The 21265-nt window shown below is 43.7% G+C and overlaps 1 long non-coding RNA gene across 1 annotated transcript; it reads right to left on the reverse strand.

Moving 5' to 3' along the window:
* Positions 1 to 90: 90 nt before the first annotated feature.
* On the reverse strand, positions 91 to 21054 carry LOC138853459 (uncharacterized). The gene is made up of 3 exons (XR_011392637.1): positions 21005 to 21054; positions 19224 to 19288; positions 91 to 1025 (listed from the first exon to the last, which is right to left on the reverse strand). It is a non-coding gene; the product is annotated as an uncharacterized lncRNA (long non-coding RNA).
* Positions 21055 to 21265: the final 211 nt, after the last annotated feature.

Genomic DNA, 21265 nt, shown 5'->3' on the forward strand with positions numbered 1-21265 from the left:
ATATCAAGGAATAAATATAGAAAGTGATTCATATTTAGACTGTAACTAACTTAGATGTATTAATTGCAAAAAGACAGAAGTGTCATCATTTAAGAATGAATAACATAATCTTCAAACTAAGAGAAGAACCAGCATAAATATATGTATTATTGTATGTAAGGTTATTATGAAGGCCTGAAATAGCAGAAAATAGCTTATGCACTCCTCTCTTCTCTGTACCTCCTTGTCTGTATGCAAATCATAGCATAACTTCATGCATGGAAATTATGCAGGAAAAATATGAATCTTATGAGACTAAGTAAATTAGGAAATGTGTTCTGAATCATTTTATATAATAAACTCTTCAGGAAAATGGTGATGGGAAGTAATTGCATACATCAGTATGTAGTTTTTATATACTGTATTCCATTATTCTCATAGTAAGCTCATATAGGAAGAAACTTAAAATAGATTGATAAACAGTGCTATGGGCTTTTGTACTAATGTTTCTGCTTATTACTCTCACATACACAGATACTTCTTTTATTTTTTTTTTGTTCAGAGTTTGTTATTATTTGTGGAGCAACCTCTTTTTTGCATTCCTTATCTTCAAGTAGGAGCCAGTCAGAAGTGCCTTGAAGAACAGCAGATTTTAAGCTGAGAAAATTCAAGAACATAGTGCTTAATTGCAACTGTTAATTTTTTTTTTTTTTTAATTTAAAAAAATTTAATTACCATTGTTCAGTTAATTTGTGCTCTTAGACTTGTTGATTTGTTTTTGCATTGTAGCATTTTCATGTAAATAGCTCTGATTTGCACATTCCATAAATATTTCTAGATTTATATATTGATGTTTATTGCATTGCCCAAAATGCATGCATGTTTGTCTCTTGAGTAGTAAGTAAGTAGGTTCGCCGGTGCTGTCCCGGCCCCGGTCTTTTCCAGCTGGTCACCCAGCAATTTGAGTGACTGAATGTTGTGTTGTCATCACTTGTAAACTGTTGTTGAGGCTCTGCTCTCTGCAGTACATAAATATGAATTCACACCTGCTAGAGACAGAGAGAAAATGAGAGATTGAATTAATGAATGAATGAATGAATCAGCTTGTAAACAGTTGATCTACACTAGTTCTAAACATTTTTGATCCTCAACCAGTTAGTCACAGGGTACTGCAATTTGTATGATTTAGTAACTTTATTATTTACTACAAGTACATGTACATGGTATACATCAGTAACATACTACTGTATAGAAAACCCCTTGTTATGCAGAGCATTTCAGGCAAATTAGGTCATTATCCCAGGATGAGACCCACACCAGTCGACTAACTCCCAGGTACCCGTTTTACTGATGGGTGAACAGACAACTGGGAATCGAATGCAGACCCTCACCATGTGAAGCGAGAGCTTTAGCCACCAGGTCACCAGACAAGGGAAAAAGGTAGATGGTGTGCCGACGCCTCTAGAAAGAAAGAAGCTTATCTATGGAGGCAAAAACTGGGATATAATGGTACCAACACTTTTATATGGACACAAGGCATGAGCTTTAAATGTTGCAGCAAGGAGGATAGAAGGAGTGGAGATGTCATGTTTGATAGTAGCATGTGATATGAATATTATGTAGATAATTTGGAGCGTAGACATTAAAAGACGGAGTGGGGGGTTACCTAAGAGTAGAAGAGGGGATCTTGAAATGGGTTGGGATTTTAGAAAGAATGGAGAATGATAGAATGACCAAGAGTGCATAAAGCTATGGTGGGAGGCCTCTTCAAGGGGGGCTCCTTGGCATGGTGAAGAGGCTCTTGGCCTGAGGAATTAGACCTGTTGGTCTCCTTCCTCAGACCGAACCTAATTACCCCCCAATCCCCCCTTTCCTATCCCATCCTCCCTTTTTCCTTTCCTCCTCCTCCCCCCTGTCCCTCCCTTATTCCCTTCCTCTTTTTGGCCTTTGGGATTCTTCCCACAGGCCTACTGGTTCCTAGGTAGGGAGAAGGGTACTGGAGTCAATCCCATTCCGTTGAGGTTCTTGGTGGTGGTGGTGTAGTTTGCCGTGGAATCTGGATCGCCTGGGGATATCCCGTTTCCTCTCCGGTCTTCTGGGGGGTGGCTTTGGGTGTCTTTTGGGCGATGGGTGTATCTCTGGAGGCCGCCTTTCGGATTCCGGGGGTGGTGGCCAAAGGAGGTATGCTTTGTGGCGGATATCTGGTCGCCCTCTCTTTTGTCCACCAAGATAGCTCAGCAGATGTGAGGTTGCTATCCTGGATTGCTAGTTTACTGGCATGAAGGGTAGGGTATGGCATGGGTTCCATGCTGCATCTGCACTACTTGCGGTGTTGAGGTCCTCGTGGGAGTGGAGGGTGATTTCCAGCCCTTTCATTCCTCCTAGGAATTATTCCTCCCCATTCCCCCTTTTTCTTTTTCTTTTTCTTTTTATTTTCTTTTCTTTTTTTCTTAAAAACAAAAAGACAGGAGTAACCTAACCATGGAAGATTTTTTTCTTAAAAACAAAAAGACAGGAGTAACCTAACCATGGAAGAACTAGTCCATGAACCTGCTACCCCTGGACCCATTACTGATACCGCACCCTGTTCTGACCCTGCCTCGTTTTTTGACCACTCATTGGACACTCCTGATGCCCCTGTACCTCTTGCTGGTGCTGTTTCATCACCAGCTTCAGGTACTAGGGTCTCGACTGACTCCTCCGATTTGTCTGACCTCCGCCCTCCTTTGACTATGCTTCCGGCCTCTCCCTCTACAGTGCGGCAATCTTCGAATAGCCAGCCCATCCCACGTCGGACCAACTTTGGTCCCACTTCTAAACGCCAATGGCAGTCTCCTGATGATGTTACTTCATTACCTTCCCATCCTACTCGGAAAAGACCGACAATTCATGCACCCCCTCTCCACGCTCAGTTTCAGACCACACAATGGACTAAATTCTTTACTTTAAGACCGACTTCTTCTATTGCCTATCTTTCTGACCATAGCATATTGGCAAAGTGCTCCTACGCCATGTTGGTAGAGATATTTCATTTCATGCTCTCAACAGCGGTACGCACATTGTCACTGTCCAGAATGCTACCCAAGCTCATGATCTTTCTCTCCTTTTGCATATCAATACTATTCCTATCACTATTGAAAAACATCATTCTCTCAATTCTTGTAGCGGTACTGTCATTCTGCCCCATACCATAGTCCAACAGAATTTCCAGACATGTGGCAATGACATTCTTGAACACCTGGAACTCCAGGATCTCCCAATCCTCAAAGTAGACACTTATGTCCTTCCTGCCCGTGGGTGGAGACAATACCCTTGCAATGTGGCTCGATTAACTTTCGACAGCCGTGAACTCCCGTCCTCTGTTTATGTCGCAGGACATCGGTTACAAGTTTGAAAGGTGATCCCTACACCGCAACAGTGTAGAAATTGCTGGCGATTTGGTCACCCAGCGAAATATTGCAGATCTATAGCCGAATGCCCAGTCTGTGGTACCGACGACCATTCTAATACGTCCTGCAGTCGACCTCCCTCTTGCCTTAATTGTCATGAGGCTCACCCTTCGTACTCTCCCCGTTGCCAGGTCTACTTAAATGAACGTGAAATCCGTTGCTTCAAAGAAGCAGAAGGTCTCCCTTATGCTATGGCAGTTTCTCATCTGCGTCTTCAAGGGAGACTACCCCGTGTTTCTTATTCTCGTGTTTCAAAACGTCCCCCACTTCTGGGGTCCCACCTTCTGCAGCCTCCTCTGCTGTTACCCCTCTCATAGTCACTCCTGTATCTAATTCTTTTGCTGTCCTGGGCTCAGACATCCCTACTTCAACACCTCAATCTGTTCTGACATCTTTGAGTTCTCACTCACAAGCCCCGGTATCGACAAGATCTCATACGACACTTTCTACCAATCGCCCCTCTACTTCTCAGAAGTCCAAAAAATCCCCTTTGCTCAAATCTTCTTTGCCCCCTCCTTCCCTTCTTCCACCCCCACATTTTACCTTTCCAGTCTCTGTACCTGGTTCTTCCCCTCTCACTGGCTCTATTACAAGTGTGGAGGTTCACCCCCTCTTCATTTTGTGCCTCCCACCCCTGTTCCCTCCCAAGTCTCTCCCTCTTCTGCCGCCTTCCAGGTTTCTGCCTCTTCTGTCCCCTCCCACACTTCTTCTCCAGTTCCCAACACGCTTTCATTCCCCCCTACTTTAGTACAGTCCATTACTGTCCCAATCTTTACTCACTCTCCTTCTATCTTTAATATTGTCTCCCATACAACATCTTTGAATTCAGAAACACTTGACGCTATTTCAGAATATATTGCAGAGACTAAACCTTCAATGGACACGGATCCACCTCCTGTTCCTTCTCTTCCCTCTCCTCCATCTCCACAACTCCATTCTTCGCAATGCTCCGTTGTTTAGCTGCTTGAACGTCTTCCGATGCCACCACACATAGACTTTTCTAATCCCTCTAGTCTGTAGGTGCCCTTACCTACGGATTCCTGGTATTTTCCTCATTGCCAATCATGGCCTATTTACAGTGGAATATCCGCGGCCTCAGGGGTAATCGAGGTGAGCTTCAGATGTTGCTTTCCAGGTTTTTCCCTGTTGATGTTTGCTTACAAGACCAAAATTACACTCAGCTGTTTTCCAACCCATCTCAGGCTATAATTTATTGTATTCTTCAGATCCTTTCTCAGATGGGACCTTTAATGAAAGTGCCCTTCTTCTATGCAATGATATTCCATACTGTCACCTATTTGTCCATACCTCGCTGCATTACACTGCAGCCCATATCCACTTGAATAAGTGGTTTACAATATGTTCTTTATATCTCTCTCCTTCTCGGGCATTATCTATCCCAGATTTTGCCTTTCTTGTTTCATCCTTACCGCCACCACTTCTGTTACTTGGCGATTTTAATGCCCACCATTTCCTCTGGGGGAGGTCTCATTGTGACTCACGTGGCATTCAGTTGGAGGCTTTTCTCGCTTCTCACCCCCTCCATGTTTTAAATACAGGTACCCCCACCCATTTTGATCCTCGTACTCACACTCTTGCCTCGATCTCTCGGTCTGCTCTTCCTCCACTGCACTAGACTTCGCCTGGTCTGTTCTACTGGACATGATAGCGATCGCTTTCCAATCATTCTTACTTCATATTCACCACCTCTTCGTAGCCCTTGCTGGCAATTTGATCGAGCAAATTGGGACCTTTATTCACAACTAACTGCTTTTAGTGAAGTTCCTTCTTCATCCTCCATTGATGAACTTTTACACCTCTTCTCGACATCAGTTTTAACCGCAGCTTCTCATTCTATCCCCCAAACCTCAGGCAGGCATTCTCAGAAGTGTGTGCCATGGTGGTCTCCTGCCTGTGCTCGGGCAGTACGTTTGTAACGCGTTGCATGGGGCAGGTACCTGTACAATAGAACCACAGAGAGACTTCTTGATTTTAAGCAGAAGTGAGTGGTCACTCGCCGTGTCATCTGTGACGCTAAACGCACTTGCTGGCGAGATTATGTTTCCACCATCACCTCTGCTTCCTCTATGAGTGCAGTCTGGAAAAAAGTACGGAAATTGAGTGGTAAATACTCTCCTGACCTGGCTCCTGTTTTGCAGGTTGCTGGTGTTGATATAGCAAACCCTCTTGATGTTGCCATTGAAATTGGCACTCACCTGGTCCATATTTCTCAGGGGGTTCCATCTATACCCCTCATTTCTTTCTTCAAAGTCTGGCAGAGAGTTAGCACCCTTGGACCTTTCTTCTTACATAAGAACATAAGAACATAAGAACGAAGGAACACTGCAGAAGGCCTACTGGCCCATGCGAGGCAGGTCCAAGTCTCCTACCGGCTTAAGCCAATGCACCCAACCTAGTCAGGTCAGGTCACATTGACTTAAGGGAGGAACACGGCAACCGACCTGGTAGCACAAGCTATCAGGTCTAACTCACACCCACCCACATCCACTCATGTATTTATCCAACCTATTTTTAAAGCTACACAACGTTCTGGCCTCTATAACGGTACTTGGGAGTTTGTTCCACTCATCCACAACTCTATTACCAAACCAGTACTTTCCTATATCCTTCCTGAATCTGAATTTTTCCAACTTAAAACCATTGCTGCGAGTCCTGTCTAGGCTAGATATTTTCAGCACACTATTTACATCCCCTTTATTTATTCCTGTCTTCCATTTATACACCTCAATCATATCCCCCCTAATTCTACGTCTTTCTAGAGAGTGCAGATTCAGGGCCCTTAGTCTATCCTCATAGGGAAGGTTTCTGATACATGGGATCAACTTTGTCATCCTCCTTTGTACATTTTCCAGAGAATTTATATCCATTCTGTAATAAGGTGACCAAAACTGTGCAGCATAATCTAAATGAGGCCTAACCAAGGATGTATAGAGTTGAAGAACAACCTGAGGACTCCTATTATTTATGCTTCTTGATATGAAGCCAAGGATTCTATTAGCTTTATTGCGAACACTTATGCACTGTTGTCTTGGTTTCAGATTACTGCTAACCAGAACTCCTAAATCTTTTTCGCAATCCGTAATATTAAGATCTACATTATTTAGTTTATATGTGGCATGGTTATTGTCCTGTCCAACATTTAGAACTTTGCATTTGTCTATATTAAACTGCATCTGCCACTTCTCCGACCACTGCATCAGTCTATTCAAATCTTCCTGGAGTGCTCGAATGTCCTCGTCAGAATGAATTCGACGGCCTATTTTGGTGTCATCGGCAAACTTGCCGATGTCGCTCTTTATGCCCTCATCTATGTCGTTTATGTAGATTGTGAACAGCAGGGGGCCCAACACTGACCCCTGTGGAACACCGCTCGTGACACTTCCCCACTCTGATTTCTCCCCATTTATGCAAACTCTCTGCTGCCTATTTGTCAACCATGCCTCTATCCAGGAAAAAATTTCTCCTCCTATTCCATGTGCTTTAATTTTCCTCAATAGTCTCTGATGTGGGACCCTGTCAAAAGCCTTACTGAAGTCCATATACACAATATCATATTCATTACCATGATCTACCTCCTCAAATACCTTAGTGAAAAAAGTTAATAAATTCGTAAGGCAGGAACGCCCCTTTGTAAAACCATGCTGAGATTCGTTGATTAATTTATGCTTTTCAAGGTGGCTACGAACTGCCTCGGCAATTATTGATTCCATAAATTTTCCCACTATGGAGGTTAGGCTTATTGGTCTATAGTTCGAAGCTAAGGACCTGTCACCTGTTTTGAAAATAGGTATCACATTTGCCATTTTCCACTTATCTGGCACCATGCCAGTTTGTAGTGATATGTTGAAAAGATTAGCCAAAGGTGTGCTAAGCTCCTCTTTACATTCCTTTAGAACCCTTGCATACAGTTCATCAGGGCCTGGGGATTTGTTAGGTTTTAATTTATCTATTTGCCTAAGGACCATGTCACTTGTGACCCTAATAGTACACAGTTTATTATCGTCCTGTTCTACATAATTTATCATTACTGGAATATCGCTGGTATCCTCCTGTGTAAAAACTGAGAGGAAGTATGTGTTAAAAATTCTACACATTTCCTTATCACTGTCAGTGAGCTGACCCGAGGAACTTTTGAGTGGGCCTATCTTGTCCCTGATCTTACTTCTGTATACCTGAAAGAATCCTTTTGGGTTAGTCTTCGATTCTCTTGCAACTTTAACCTCATAATCTCTTTTTGCTTTTCTAATTCCCTTTTTTATTTCTCTCTTTAACTGAATATATCGATTTCTCAATTGCCCCTCTCCTCTTTTGATTTGCCTATATATGCCTCTCTTTTGACCAATCAGATATTTTAATCTATTGTTCATCCATTTAGGATCATTTTTGTTTGATCTGATTTCCCTATTTGGAACATAATTTGACTGAGCAGCTAGAACTATGCCCTGGAAAGCATCATATCGGCAACCATCACCACCTACCTGACCCTTAGTCAGGTCATTCCAGTTCAGCCCACCTAAGTAATTTTTCAGTCCTATGAAATCAGCCAAGCGAAAGTCAGGGACGGAGACTTGATTGCCATTATTAGGGGAATTCCATGATATATTAAAACTGAGTGATTTGTGATCACTTTCCCCAAGCTCATCATTAACCTCAAGATTATTAATTAGTGTTTCCCTACTGGCAAGAACCAAGTCAAGGAGGTTATTTCCCCTAGTTGGCTCTGTCACAAACTGTTTTAAAAAACAATCCTGGATCGTATCAAGAAAGTCACCTGACTCTAAATTTCCTGTCAAATTGCTCCAGTCAATCTGTCTATAGTTGAAATCTCCCATTAGCACAACATTTTCGTATGTAGATGCCTTACGAATTTCGTCCCATAGAAGTTTACTGCACTCCCTATCAAGATTTGGGGCCCTGTAAATCACACCCAAAATTAGTTTTTCTCGGCCCTCGAGAAGCTGTAACCAAACAGATTCAGTGGCTGACGCTTCTAATTTAATATCTTGTCTAACACAACAATTTAAATTGTCTCTGACATACATCGCTACTCCACCACCTTTCCTGTTGACCCTGTCAGTGTGGAATAATTTATAGCCTTGTATGTGACATTCAGAGGGCATCTCTCTATCTTTCAGATTGAGCCAGGTCTCTGTTATAGCAATAATATCTATGTCTCCTGCACTTGCAATTAATCTTAGCTCATCTATCTTATTTCTTACACTCCTGCTATTAGTATAGTAAACCTTAAGGGAGCTAGTCCCTTGCTGCCCTCTGCTGTCCCCCTTTGTTTGCTGACCTGATCTATTGTCTTTATTTATAACTTCATGCTGAATGCCTTTTATACATTTACTGTTTCCAACCCAAGTGTTGCAACCTGCTTGTTTCCCACACACACCCATACCTCTATCTTCCATCAGTTTAAAATCATAGGCATTTCACCAATGGCCTTCTCAATCGAGTCTGCAAGTGCTACCACCCCAGCCCCAGAGAGATGTACCCCATCCCTTGCATACATATCATGTTTGCCATAAAAGTTGTTCCAGTTGTCAATGAATGGGATTGCAAGTTCCTTGCAGTATCTGTCTAGCCAGCAATTTACACCAATTGCCCTAGACAACCATTCATTTCCTACTCCCCTTCTAGGCAAGATGCTACATATGATTGGGATCCCTCCCTTAGACTTAATGAAATCTATAGCTGACCTGTACTTATCTAGCAGCTCTTCTCTCCTACCCTTCCCAATATCATTTCCACCAGCACTGAGACAGATAATGGGCTTGCTCCCATTACCTGACATGATATTATCCAGCCTGTTGACAATGTCCCCAACACCAGCTCCAGGGAAGCACACTCTATCTCTCATCTTCTTATTCCTATTACAAAAAGCACGGTCAATGTATCTTACCTGAGAGTCACCAACCACAAGAATGCGCTTACCTCCATTAGCAGGGGCAGTAGTACCCTTACCTTCACTGGCCACTGAAGTACATTCATCCTGAAGAACAGAGAAGCGATTTCCTACCTTCAGATCTTCACTCTTAACTTTCCTTACTCTGATGCGCCTTCCATTACTGTGAACTACTCGCCACTTGTAGCAGGTGCTGGGCTGCACCTCACTGCTGGTAGCCGTTGCTGCCTCCCCAACTACAGCCTCCTCACAGCGAGAGACAGACTGCACCTCGCTGCTAGAAGCCTCATTCCCCACAACTCCAGCCACCTCACACTCTCTCCCAGACCCATTGAGGTGGACCTTCAGCCTCCTAATCTCCTCCTGGAGAAGCAAGACCTCCTCCTTCAACTCTCCAACCTCAATTTTTAAAACACTGCAGAAGCAAGCCATGCTTTGTAACCGTCCACACTAATCCCCAAGGCAGCTCAGGGTCTGTGACCTCACGTGACGACTGACCACTGAGTACTGAACTTGCCGATCATCGGCAGCTGGGCCTGACGACATTAATATTCGGATGTTACAACATTTACATAAGTCAGCCCTTGCAGTCCTCTTACACCTCTTCAATCTTATTTGGTCACAAGGAGTTCTTCCCCAGCTGTGGAAATCTGCCATTGTTCTCTCGTTCTGCAAACCGGGTACTACGGGACATGGTGCCTCCCACTATCGTCCCATTGCTCTTACCAGTCCAGTTTGCAAAGTGATGGAATGTCTGGTAAATCGATGTTTAATGTGGTATTTAGAGACACACAACAATCTCCACTAGTCAATATGGCTTTCGTAAGGGCCGTTCTACCATAGACCCCTTACTACGCTTAGATACGTATGTTCGTAATGCCTTTGCGAATAACCACTCAGTTATTGCCATATTTTTTGACCTCGAGAAGGCATATGACACAACTTGGAGGTATAATATTTTGACCCAAGCCCACTCCTTAGGCCTCCGAGGCAATCTACCATCCTTCCTTAAGAACTTTTTAACTGACAGACATTTCCTTGCTATAAACGATTTGGCCTCTAGTCTTCCATCCAATATTTGGTTGTCACTCTGTTGATGACTTCGCTATTGCCTGTGCAGGCGCTGACTGTCACCTCATTACAGTTTCTCTTCAGCATGTGGTCGACCATGTTTCTAATTGGGCCACCACGCATGGGTTTAAATTTTCCAGTACCAAAACTCACCAAATTACTTTCACTAGATGCTCTGTCATTTCCGATCATCCTTTGTACCTTTATGGCTCATGTATCCCTGAACATGATAGTCAGGTTTCTAGGCCTTCTCTTTGACCGTAGGTTATCCTGGAAACCTCACATTACCTTTCTGAAGGCAACTTGTCACAGCCGGCTGAACCTTCTTAAAACCCTTGCTCGTCTTTAATGGGGAGCTGATTGTCGAACTCTCCTTCGCCTACATTCAGCCCTCATTTTATCGAAACTCGATTATGGTGACCAGATCTATTCAGCGGCCTCTCCTGCTACTCTCTAGCCTTAATTCCATCCATCATCAGGGATTACGTTCATGCCTTGGTGCTTTTCGCTCTTCCCCTGTTGAGAGCCTCTATGCAGAAGCGAATGTTCCATCCTTGTCCGATCGCTATGATGCCCATTGTCTTCGCTACTATGTATGCTCTCATGATCTCCGCAATCCTTCCATTTATAGAATAGTCATCGATTTTAGTAGACATTATTTGTTCGAAGCCCCTGTTTGCTCTGTCCCTTTTCTCTTCACCTACATTCACTCTTGTCTTCCCTTTAGTTGCCACCTTTCTATGTTCATGTAGCATCTCACTTTTCCCTACCCTCCTGGGAAGTTCCAGCTGTTCGAGTCTGTTCTTTCTCACTCCCTTGCTCAAAAGCCCAACTACCTACGGTAGCTTCCCGCTCTCTTTCTTGACCACTTCCACTCTCATTCTCATGCCATTGCAGTGTACACAGATGGCTCTAAGTCTTCTGACGGTGTCGGATTCGCAGCAGTGTTTCCAGACAGCATCGTGTGAGGGCATTTACTGTATTCGGCTAGCATTTTTACTGCTGAATTGTATGCTATTCTTGCAGCACTTATCCGTATTGCATCTTTGCCTGTGTCATCATTTGTGGTTGTCTCAGACTCCCTTATTGGGTCCCTGGTCATGTTGACGTACAGGGCAATGAACAGGCAGACACTGCTGCGCGGTCAGCAGTACATGACCTACCAGTTTCTTATAGAGGTATTCCATTTACGGACTATTTTGCTGCAATATCTTCCCACCTTCACACCCGTTGGCAACAACGTTGGTCTACTATGCTCGGCAACAAACTTCAATCTATTAAACCGAGTATAGGTTACTGGCCGTCTTCTTATCACCAGTGTCGAGGTTGGGAGACTACTCTCTCCCGTCTTCGCATTGGCCATACTCGTCTTACTCATGGATATCTCATGGAGAGGCGTCTTGCTTCTCTCTGTGAGAATTGCCAAGCTCCATTATCAGTCAGCCACATTCTGTTGGACTGCCCACTTTATCAACGAGCACGCAGAATTTACCTCTGTCGTCGTCTTCGCTCCGCTGCTCTCTCTTTACCTTCCCTTCTCGCTGATGAACCCACCTTTCATCCGGACTCTCTCATTGACTTTTTGACAACAACTGACTGACTTCACAAATTCTGATACCTTCAGCCCTTTCTACTTCAATCTCTTGCTACCCTCTACCCCGTACTATCCCCTGCCCCGCTGTTTTCTGTAACCTGCTGATCATCCCTCCTTCCTTCTGCCATCCAATACCCTCGCTTCCTTCCCTACCCTGCAGCGCTGTATAGCCCTTGTGGCTTAGCGCTTCTTTTTGATTATAATAATAATCAGACTCCCTTAATGCTTTACAGGCTATACAAAATTTGATACACCTCACCCCCTAGTTCTCCGTATCCAACTTTGGTTACACCGTATCTCTACCAAACATAAAGATATTGTTTTTTGTTGGGTCCCTGGTCATGTTGACATACAGGGCAATGAACAGGCAGACACTGCTGTGCGGTCAGCAGTACATGACCTTCTAGTTTCATATATAGGTGTTCCATTCATGGACTATTTTGCTGTTATAGCTACCCACCTTCACACCTGTTGGCAACAAGGTTGGTCTGCTCTGCTCAATAGCAAACTTCATTCTATTAAACCGAGTATAGGTTACTGGCCGTCTTCTTGTCATCAGTGTCGAGGTTGGGAGACTACACTCTCCCACCTTCACATTGGCCACACTTGTCTTACTCATGGATATTTCATGGAGAGGCACCCTGCTCCTCTCTGTGAGAATTGTCAGGTTCCAGTATCGGTCAGCCACATTCTGTTAGACTGCCCACTCTATCAACGAGCACGGAGAATTTACCTCCAACGTCGTCTTCGCTCTGCTGCTCTCTCTTTACCTTACCTTCTTGCCGATGGACCCACCTTTCATCCGGACTCTCTCATTGACTTTTTGACAACTGACTTACTCCACAAACTCTGATGATGATCCCTTTAGCACTCCCCTCAGCCCTTTCTACCTCAATCTCTTGCTACCCTGTACCCCTGCACTATCCCCTGCCCCGCTGTTTTCTGTAACCTACTAGTCATCCCTCCCCCCTTCTGCTGCCCGATACCCTCACTTCCTTCCCTGCCCTGTAGTGCTGTATAGCCCTTGTGGTTTAGCGCTTCTTTTTTATTGTAATAATATACTGCAGATTTATACATAATTAGTAAGGCTTCACCTTGATTACGCAGCTCAGTTCTGGTCTCCATATTACAGAATGGATATAAATTCGTTTGAAAACATTCAGCGAAGAATGACAAAGCTAATTCATAGCATTAGAAATCTTCCATATGAAGAAAGATTGAAGTCCCTTAAATTACATTCACTTGTAAGACAAAGAATGAAGGGAGACATGATCAAAGTGTACAAGTGGAAGATGGGTATTGTGGGAATTTATTCGGTCCAAAAGTTCCACAGGACAGATACGGAGTACGAAGATCCCAACATGTCATGGGTAAACAGCTGGGTTGGCTGGCCCTTACACCCAACCAAAACACACACACACACACCCAGGTTGGCAAAAATGGTTGGAAGGTACTTCTTAATTGATAGATTTACCCTTCAGGGAAGAAGTAGGTAGTTTATACTATTAGTACACTAATATTAGGATTATTGAGGCAACTCTAGATAATAATAATGTAGACCTAGGACCTTAACGTAGGTAGTAATAGGCCGATAATGTAGGTAAACACTAGGTTATGTTAGCCAGTGAGAACTGGCAGCCCAAGTTTGAATACTGGGGCACAGGTTTGAGACCACAGTGCCCTTTCTTCTAAGACTAGACACCATCTGAGCAAGCGCCATGATCAGCAGGTGGTGCCCCCACGTGTCTTCACATACTAGACCTGGGGAAATCTGGTGGAGGCACCTCGATGTACCGTAGATGTCCTCCACCAGGCCCATACAGTAAGACGAGACCTGCCTTTTTTCTTCTCGATCCTGGCCAGTGTCTGGGGAAAATTGTGGGTGAGTCGTGCTGTGGGCCCTTCGTGCAGCCAGCAGTTCATGACCAGTACGTACCGGCGTCTCTTGTCAGCCTAGAAGCTAGTGTCACTCTCTGCATAGTCTAGGGGATATACACCCCCTTGGAAGTAGGAATTTCTGAGGTGCAGGCAGGTCACCAATAACGATTGAATATTGCAGGAATTAAGGCTCCCGGTTGCACATGGTTCTGAGGGTGAGTCCATGGGGCTAAAGCTTAGGGAGGTTGAAGACCAGAATAGATTCTCCAACACCAAGTAAGTTAGTCCTTTATATGTGCATGCAGGTGAGGTTTCTTGCAACATCAGTCATTTATGAAAATCTGTCCTATAAGCCACTTGTGAAGCTGAGGTACCGACCTCAGGGTTTGGTGTCAACAGAGCTTGCCAGGGTAGACAACTCACATGGAGGCAGTCCAAACAAATTTTCACAGGTATTAACAAAGGGGATATAAATATGATATCTCTCCAAGAGAGAACCCACAATAATGGATTCAAATTAGACAAGTTTAGATTTAGAAAGGATATAGGAAAGTTTTGGTTTGGAAATATGGTAGTCGATGGGCGGAACGGTCTACCTAGTAGGGTTATCGAAGCTAAAACCTTGGGTAGTTTCAAAATTAGGTTGGATAAATACATTGGTGAGAGGGGTTAGATTTGGACCCCCTCATCATCGCATATTTGGCTTCACCAAAGGAGCGGGTACAGCAGAGTGCATAACCACCTTACTAAGCCAGATTGCTGATAGTAACAAAAAACCTAGTATCGTCGTCTACCTCGACCTTGAGAAGGCATTTGAGCTAGCCAGCCCCACAGCAATTCTAGCAATACTAGCTTGGAAGGGGATCAACGGACGCCTCCTGGCTTGGATAGAGTCCTACCTTAGGGACAGGCAGGCCTCTGTCAGCTTTCAGGGACACTACTCTTTCTTTAAAAACCTGGAAAATGGCATGCCACAAGGTGTGCTCAGTCCTACCCTGTTTAATGTCCTTATGCAGGAACTTGTGAGTCTTCCCTTTCATAGTGGTACGCAGCTACTCAGCTATGCTGGTGATCTTGCACTCATAGTGAATGGGAAAGGCAATTTGGAGCGACAGGCCCAGAGAGCTTTGGACTTAATTACGCAGTCTTGCAATGATGTTCAAACCACCAGATCCTGTGAATAGATTACGTATTCAGGATATAGAACTTGAGTGGACAGGCTCCTACCTATACTTGGGAATCTACACTGATAAAAGGCTGATCTTCCAGAAACAGGCCGAGTATGTCAGATCCCATGCTCTACTTAGACTCAACTCAGTGAGAGCCATGACGAGGCACCGTGCAGGGGCGAGCATAGATGTGCTTCGCTTGTACTATATACAAGCTATACGCTCGCTCATTGACTACTGACTACGGTGCACCAGCGTTAGCTCATCTCTTCCCGCAGAGCAGGGAAAGGGTGGAGGTACAAAACCAGGCGATAAGAGCTATGCTTGGGGCTCCCATATGGACCAACACTGTATGTCTCAGATCTGAAGTCCGGCTTCCTTCCCTGACTGAGAGTAAGATACATAAACGCCTGCAAAGTAGTCACGATTCTGCACCAGCAGCAAGGTACCCCACTAAGAAGACGGATGTTGACAACCATGACACAAGATCCAACTCTCTTCACGGACTTCTCCTGGATTCGTTCCCCTCAAGGAAGGTTCCTTGATGTTGGTGAGGGGCTCTTGATTTAGGGAATTGGATCTGTGCTCCAGTTCCCCAAATTAAGCCTGAATGCCTTCCACATCCCCCCCCCCAGGCGCATCCTCCGGGAGCGCTTCCCCCTTGATTGTAATAATAATAATAATAATCCTGGATTCGTTTGTTTTGTGCTGCTGGGCAGAAGCTGCTGCCTGTACAACTACTCCTTGAGAAGAGTTGTGACCTTCCTGTTGCTGGGTATCATCCACCACCTCCTGGCTCCCAGATCCAGCCAATGTTTGCGTCATGCAGCTACCTGTCTCTAAGCGTCTCTGCAGTCAAGACACCCTCAGCAGTCATGCTGAGACAAGCATGGCACTGGCAGAGGGACACACACGTGCAGTGTATTTCACAGATGGTTCTGTCGACCCTGACAGGAAGAGAGCAGCAGCTGGACTGTACCACAATGGTCACACACAAGGCTGGCGACTCCCTGACCACTGCACGATCCTTCAAGCTGAGCTGGTGGCGATTCAGCAGGCATTGTCACATGCCCTACAACATCGACTCCTACCTGTCATACATGTTGACTCCACCTCTGCAATCATTGCCCTCTCCCATCCTCAACCACAGGACAATGTTCACCTCATCACATCGATCCTGAGCATAATGACAGCCTTAGAAGTTCAGGGTAACAGATCGACATTGAACTGGATCCCCAACCATGCTGGCATCCGGGGAAATGTGGCGGCAAATGATGCAGCCAAAGTAGCCACAGAGTATCCACATGTTGGGATTACTGTCCCCATCAGCCTACGACAGACCAAACTGACGGCTGCCAGAGCAATGAAAAACTTATGGAGGGGGTCTTAGGTGATACCCCATCTCAGTAGTGGTACCGAGCAGCGACTCTGAGAACCCCCCTCCAGAGCGCAGTGTACCGCCAGCCATCGGCTTCGTTTGGGCTTTCCCACAGCCAGGATGATGGTAGACAAGACTGAGGAGATGTGCCAGTACTGCCAGCACGTTGTCCAGCGCCCCCTAACACTATCTTCTGGAGTGCGAAGTTACTGAGACACACTGCAGGTAACTAGCACTGATATCCCCTCCCGAAGAGGACCCAGAGATGACTGCGGCCACACTAGTGTACCATGGAGTCAACGAACCAGACAAGCTGTTTCCTGTGATTACGACATATCCTCCTCCTCGCTAGTGTCCACAGTTAGGAGTACATACGGTGTTGTCGATTATGAGATGCACCAGATGAACTGACCAGAAGAGTGCTTGAGCAGCATATGTCGCATCATTGTAGAAACCTTTCTCCCTCGGGAGCCAGAGGCGGGTCAAGATTGAGACCCTTGCCAGGACTATGGTCTTGGCGAACATTATACATAAATACATGCCTCTGCTCCAGAACCTCCACGACTTCGGTACTCTACGCACCAATCCCAAGGCTGAGGGACTGATTACCTCATCTGTATATGGTTCTGCTGTATAGTCCTTGTGGCTTAGCGCTTCTTTTTGATTATAATAATAATAATGTATATGGTTCTGTCTTCAAATTATGCCCTGGATTTTATATTGATAAAGCCACTGGATGGCGAAACGTCTACAATAAAGATACTCAGATGTTGCACATGTGTCTTAATTTCATCTTGTCGGTATTGTATACCATTCTTGTACAAATATTTTGTTAGTGGGATGGATTGTGAAGGACCTGCCTATTATGGGCCAACAGGCCTGTTGCAGTGTTCCTCCTTCCTGGAGTTTACCTGGAGAGAGTTCCGGGGGTCAACGCCCCCGCGGCCCGGTCTGTGACCAGGCCTCCTTAGGTCAGTGTCCCAGGATGCGACCCACACCAGTCGACTAACACCCAGGTACCCATTTTACTGATGGGGAGCATAGACAACAGGTGGAAAGAAACACGTCCAATGTTTCTACTCTGGCTGGGAATCGAACCCAGGCCCTCACCGTGTGAAGCGAGAGCGTTAACCACCAGGCCACCAGAGCCCCTTCCCTTATGTTCTTATATAAATTGGACACATGTGCAACATTTGGGTATCTTTAATGAGAAAACGTTTCGCCACACAGTGGGTTCATCAGTCTTATACAAAGAAAAATCGTGAAGATCAGAAGGCGTCTGAAGTAATCAATCCCTCAGCCAGAGAACTTTCACGGCACGTATAAGTACGATAAAGCATCTAAATTACTGAGAACGGTTGAAGTCACTTAATTTGTACTCCCTGGAACTCAGACGAGAAAAATACATGATAATATATACTTGGAAAATCCTAGAGGGACTAGTCTCAAATCTGCACACGAAAATCACTCCCCACGAAAGTAGGGAGTGCAACATCCCCTCAATGAAAAGCAGGGGCGCCACGAATACGCTAGGAGACAGCACAATAAGTGTCAGGGAACCGAGACTGTTCAACTGCCTCCCAGCATACATAAGAGATTACCAATAGATCCCAGGCTGTTTTCAAGGAGCTGGACAGGAACCTCCTTGTGGCTTAGCGCTTCTTTTTGATTATAATAATAATGGACAGGAACCTAAAGTCAGTACCTGACCAACCGGGCTGTGGCTCGTTGATCAGGCCCTTATCCACCGTGAAGCCTGGTCAAGGACCGGGCTGCGGGGGCGTTGACCCCGAAACTCCCCCAGGTATCTCCCTGACCCGGTGGGTTTAGCACTTTGATATTAATTAATATTAATGTGACATCACCTGTTTATTGTGATCTTATTGTAATAGTTATAATCGACTTACACATGTTACACTTAACCACTATATATCTTTGTACATCTATGTATCATGTCCAAATTAATAATAAATAAATAAATATAAATTATTTAATTATAAATGAAATAATTTTTTTAAAGATTTTTATTGGGTCGCATTCTCCAGGCGCTATGTGACCCCCTACGGACTGAGCATTTCCCCTTTTCAAAATAAAATTCAAGGTTAAATTGTACATAATTACTATATAAACTCACTGTAAGAGTCAAACTACGCGTCATTATAAATGTGATAAATGTTATGTAGCTTAGTCAAGACGTTAATGTTGATGTGAAAATATTAATAAATGTTATTTTACTTTCTGTACATAACAATGTCATTATGCTTTGAGTATGTACAGGAAATAAAATATGTGACACTTAGTTGCAACTTATAATGGTATGTGGCTACTCCCCCTCGTGGAGCCTCTAGTAGTAATGTCCGAAGGCTGCGGGATCATATGTAATTATTACCTCCAATTCCTTCCTCACTTTTAAAAGAAAAAAATAAATTTATATGTATTGAGTATATTTAATATACAAGGAAGAGCAGAAATGATTATTATCCAAAGTTTTATTTTAATATTGTCGTAAAGGATACAGAGGTCAGAGTGTGAAGGAAGGAAGCGAACACCAACATGGCGCGAACCTTTCAAACGTGTGCGCATGCGCAGTGCCCGTAGCTACAGCCTGTGGTGGTTGCTGTACGTTTGATTACTAAAATATGTCTTATTCTTGGCTTTTCTAAAAGTTGTTCATCGAAAGTGTTAGCGAATATTAACTCGTGAAAGTTAAATCTGCGCGGTGCAATAAATAGAGTAGTGCTTCAGTGCGAGGATATAGTAAGGAATGTTTGTTTACCTGAGGATGCTGCCAGGATGCCAGGTGAGGCTCCAGGTGATGTGATGCAGCTATGTCCTGGACGTCTGTAATACCAATTAAATTATAGTAAGGCTTAAGTTATAGAATAAATTTGCATATTTTATAATCGAAACAGAGATATTAAATACAATGAGGCTGAGCCTTGAGGTGTACTACTACTACTACTACTACTACTACTACTACTACTACTACTACTACTACTACTACTACTACTACTACTACTACTACTACTAATACTAATACTACTAATACTACTAATACTACTACTACTAATACTAATACTACTACTACTACTACTACTACTACTTCTACTACTACTACTACTAATACTAATACTACTAATACTACTAATACTACTACTACTACTACTACTAATACTACTACTACTACTAATACTAATACTACTACTACTACTACTACTACTACTACTACTACTATACTACTACTACTACCACCACCGTTATGGGTAAGATTTATAAGTTTTCATTCATTAATGTGTGTCGAAGATACTACAGAACATTACTTATACAATTTTTTATTGGTATAGAAATTATTGTATTATCACTGAAAATACAAAATTTGTTATTTTGTGGCGACAGTAGTGTAAGAGCTTAGAAATTATACACTATAATATAATTATCTTCCAAAATTATTGTACATATAGATCATATAGTAATCTAAAGGTGCATAGGATGCACAGCATTTATTTTAACCATTCTTTGAAGAATTGTTCCCTCAAGGGAGGTTCCTTGACGCTGGTGAGGGCTCTTGATTTAGGGAATTGGATCTGTGTTCCAGTTCCCTGAATTGAGCCTGAATGCCTTCCATACCCTCCCTCATGCGCTGTATGATCCTACGGTTTTAGCGCTCCCCCTGATTATAATAATAATTTGAAGAATTGTAAGGACATTGTCCTTACCAGCATCAAGGAACCTCGTGGGAGGTTCCTTGATGCTTGTGAGGGCCTCTTGATATAAGGAGTTGTACTTGTCTTCTCATTATTTGAATTGTCTCAGATTCCCCAAGAGCTGTATGACTCCTAAAGGTTTAACGCTCCCCCTAAATATAATGATAATATATTGCCACTAATATGTAACGATGTAAATCTGAGCAATTACTTATGGACTATATACTATAAAAATGCATAAAAAACACTAGATAAACTATTGTTGGCAACCCATAAAACACTAGAGAAACTATTGTTAGCAACTCCAAAAACAAGTGAGAAACTATTATTAGCAATCCTACAAAGGAGGTTCCCTGATGCCGGTGTGGGAGTTCTTGATCTAGGAATTAAACTTTTGCTCCCCTTCTTTGGATCGAACCTGATTGCCTTCTATTCCTACGGACTAACTCTTAAACTCTTACCCATAAATATATACTATTCTTGGCAAGTCTGAATCATCTGCGATAAGACAACAGATTGTTTGGTTTCATGTCAAGACGTACAGGTGACGTGTCAGGGTTACATTACAACTCTACCTCGCTTAGATTAGTTGAGGCACTCGTAATCACTAAACCTGAGAAATATAAATGAGCCGATTAGAGGACTGAAAATTCATTTCTCTCCTCGTAGAGCATTGGAGGCATAGTCAGTTCACAGTATGCTTCAATGCTGGTGCTGGTCTGGATCCAAGGAACTAGGATAATCATACCCTTTTTTGCACTGAACTTAAATGCCCTACACCCCAGGTGCTGTATAGCCTCTACGCGCTTAGCGCTCCAGCGAAAATAATAATCAGCTCGTAATAGAAAATTACCTGGGTTAAGTCCTCGAGAGGCGGGCGAGACGTATGGTTAAGTCTCTGAGCACCTACTGACGCTGTTACCTAGCTGTAAATAGATACGTAAGAGTTGGTGGGCTGTTGGGGACTGCATCCTGGAGAAGAATCTACATGGAAATAAACCACTGGCTTTCTTGTGTTATCCTAGGTTTTTATCCCTCCGAGGTTAGTAACCCAAATAAAATCTAGGAAGATAAATGTCAAAAGATACAATTCAAATGTACAAATACATTAAAT

This window comes from Cherax quadricarinatus, chromosome 31, assembly GCF_038502225.1.
Source record: "Cherax quadricarinatus isolate ZL_2023a chromosome 31, ASM3850222v1, whole genome shotgun sequence".
Taxonomy (NCBI): domain Eukaryota; kingdom Metazoa; phylum Arthropoda; class Malacostraca; order Decapoda; family Parastacidae; genus Cherax; species Cherax quadricarinatus.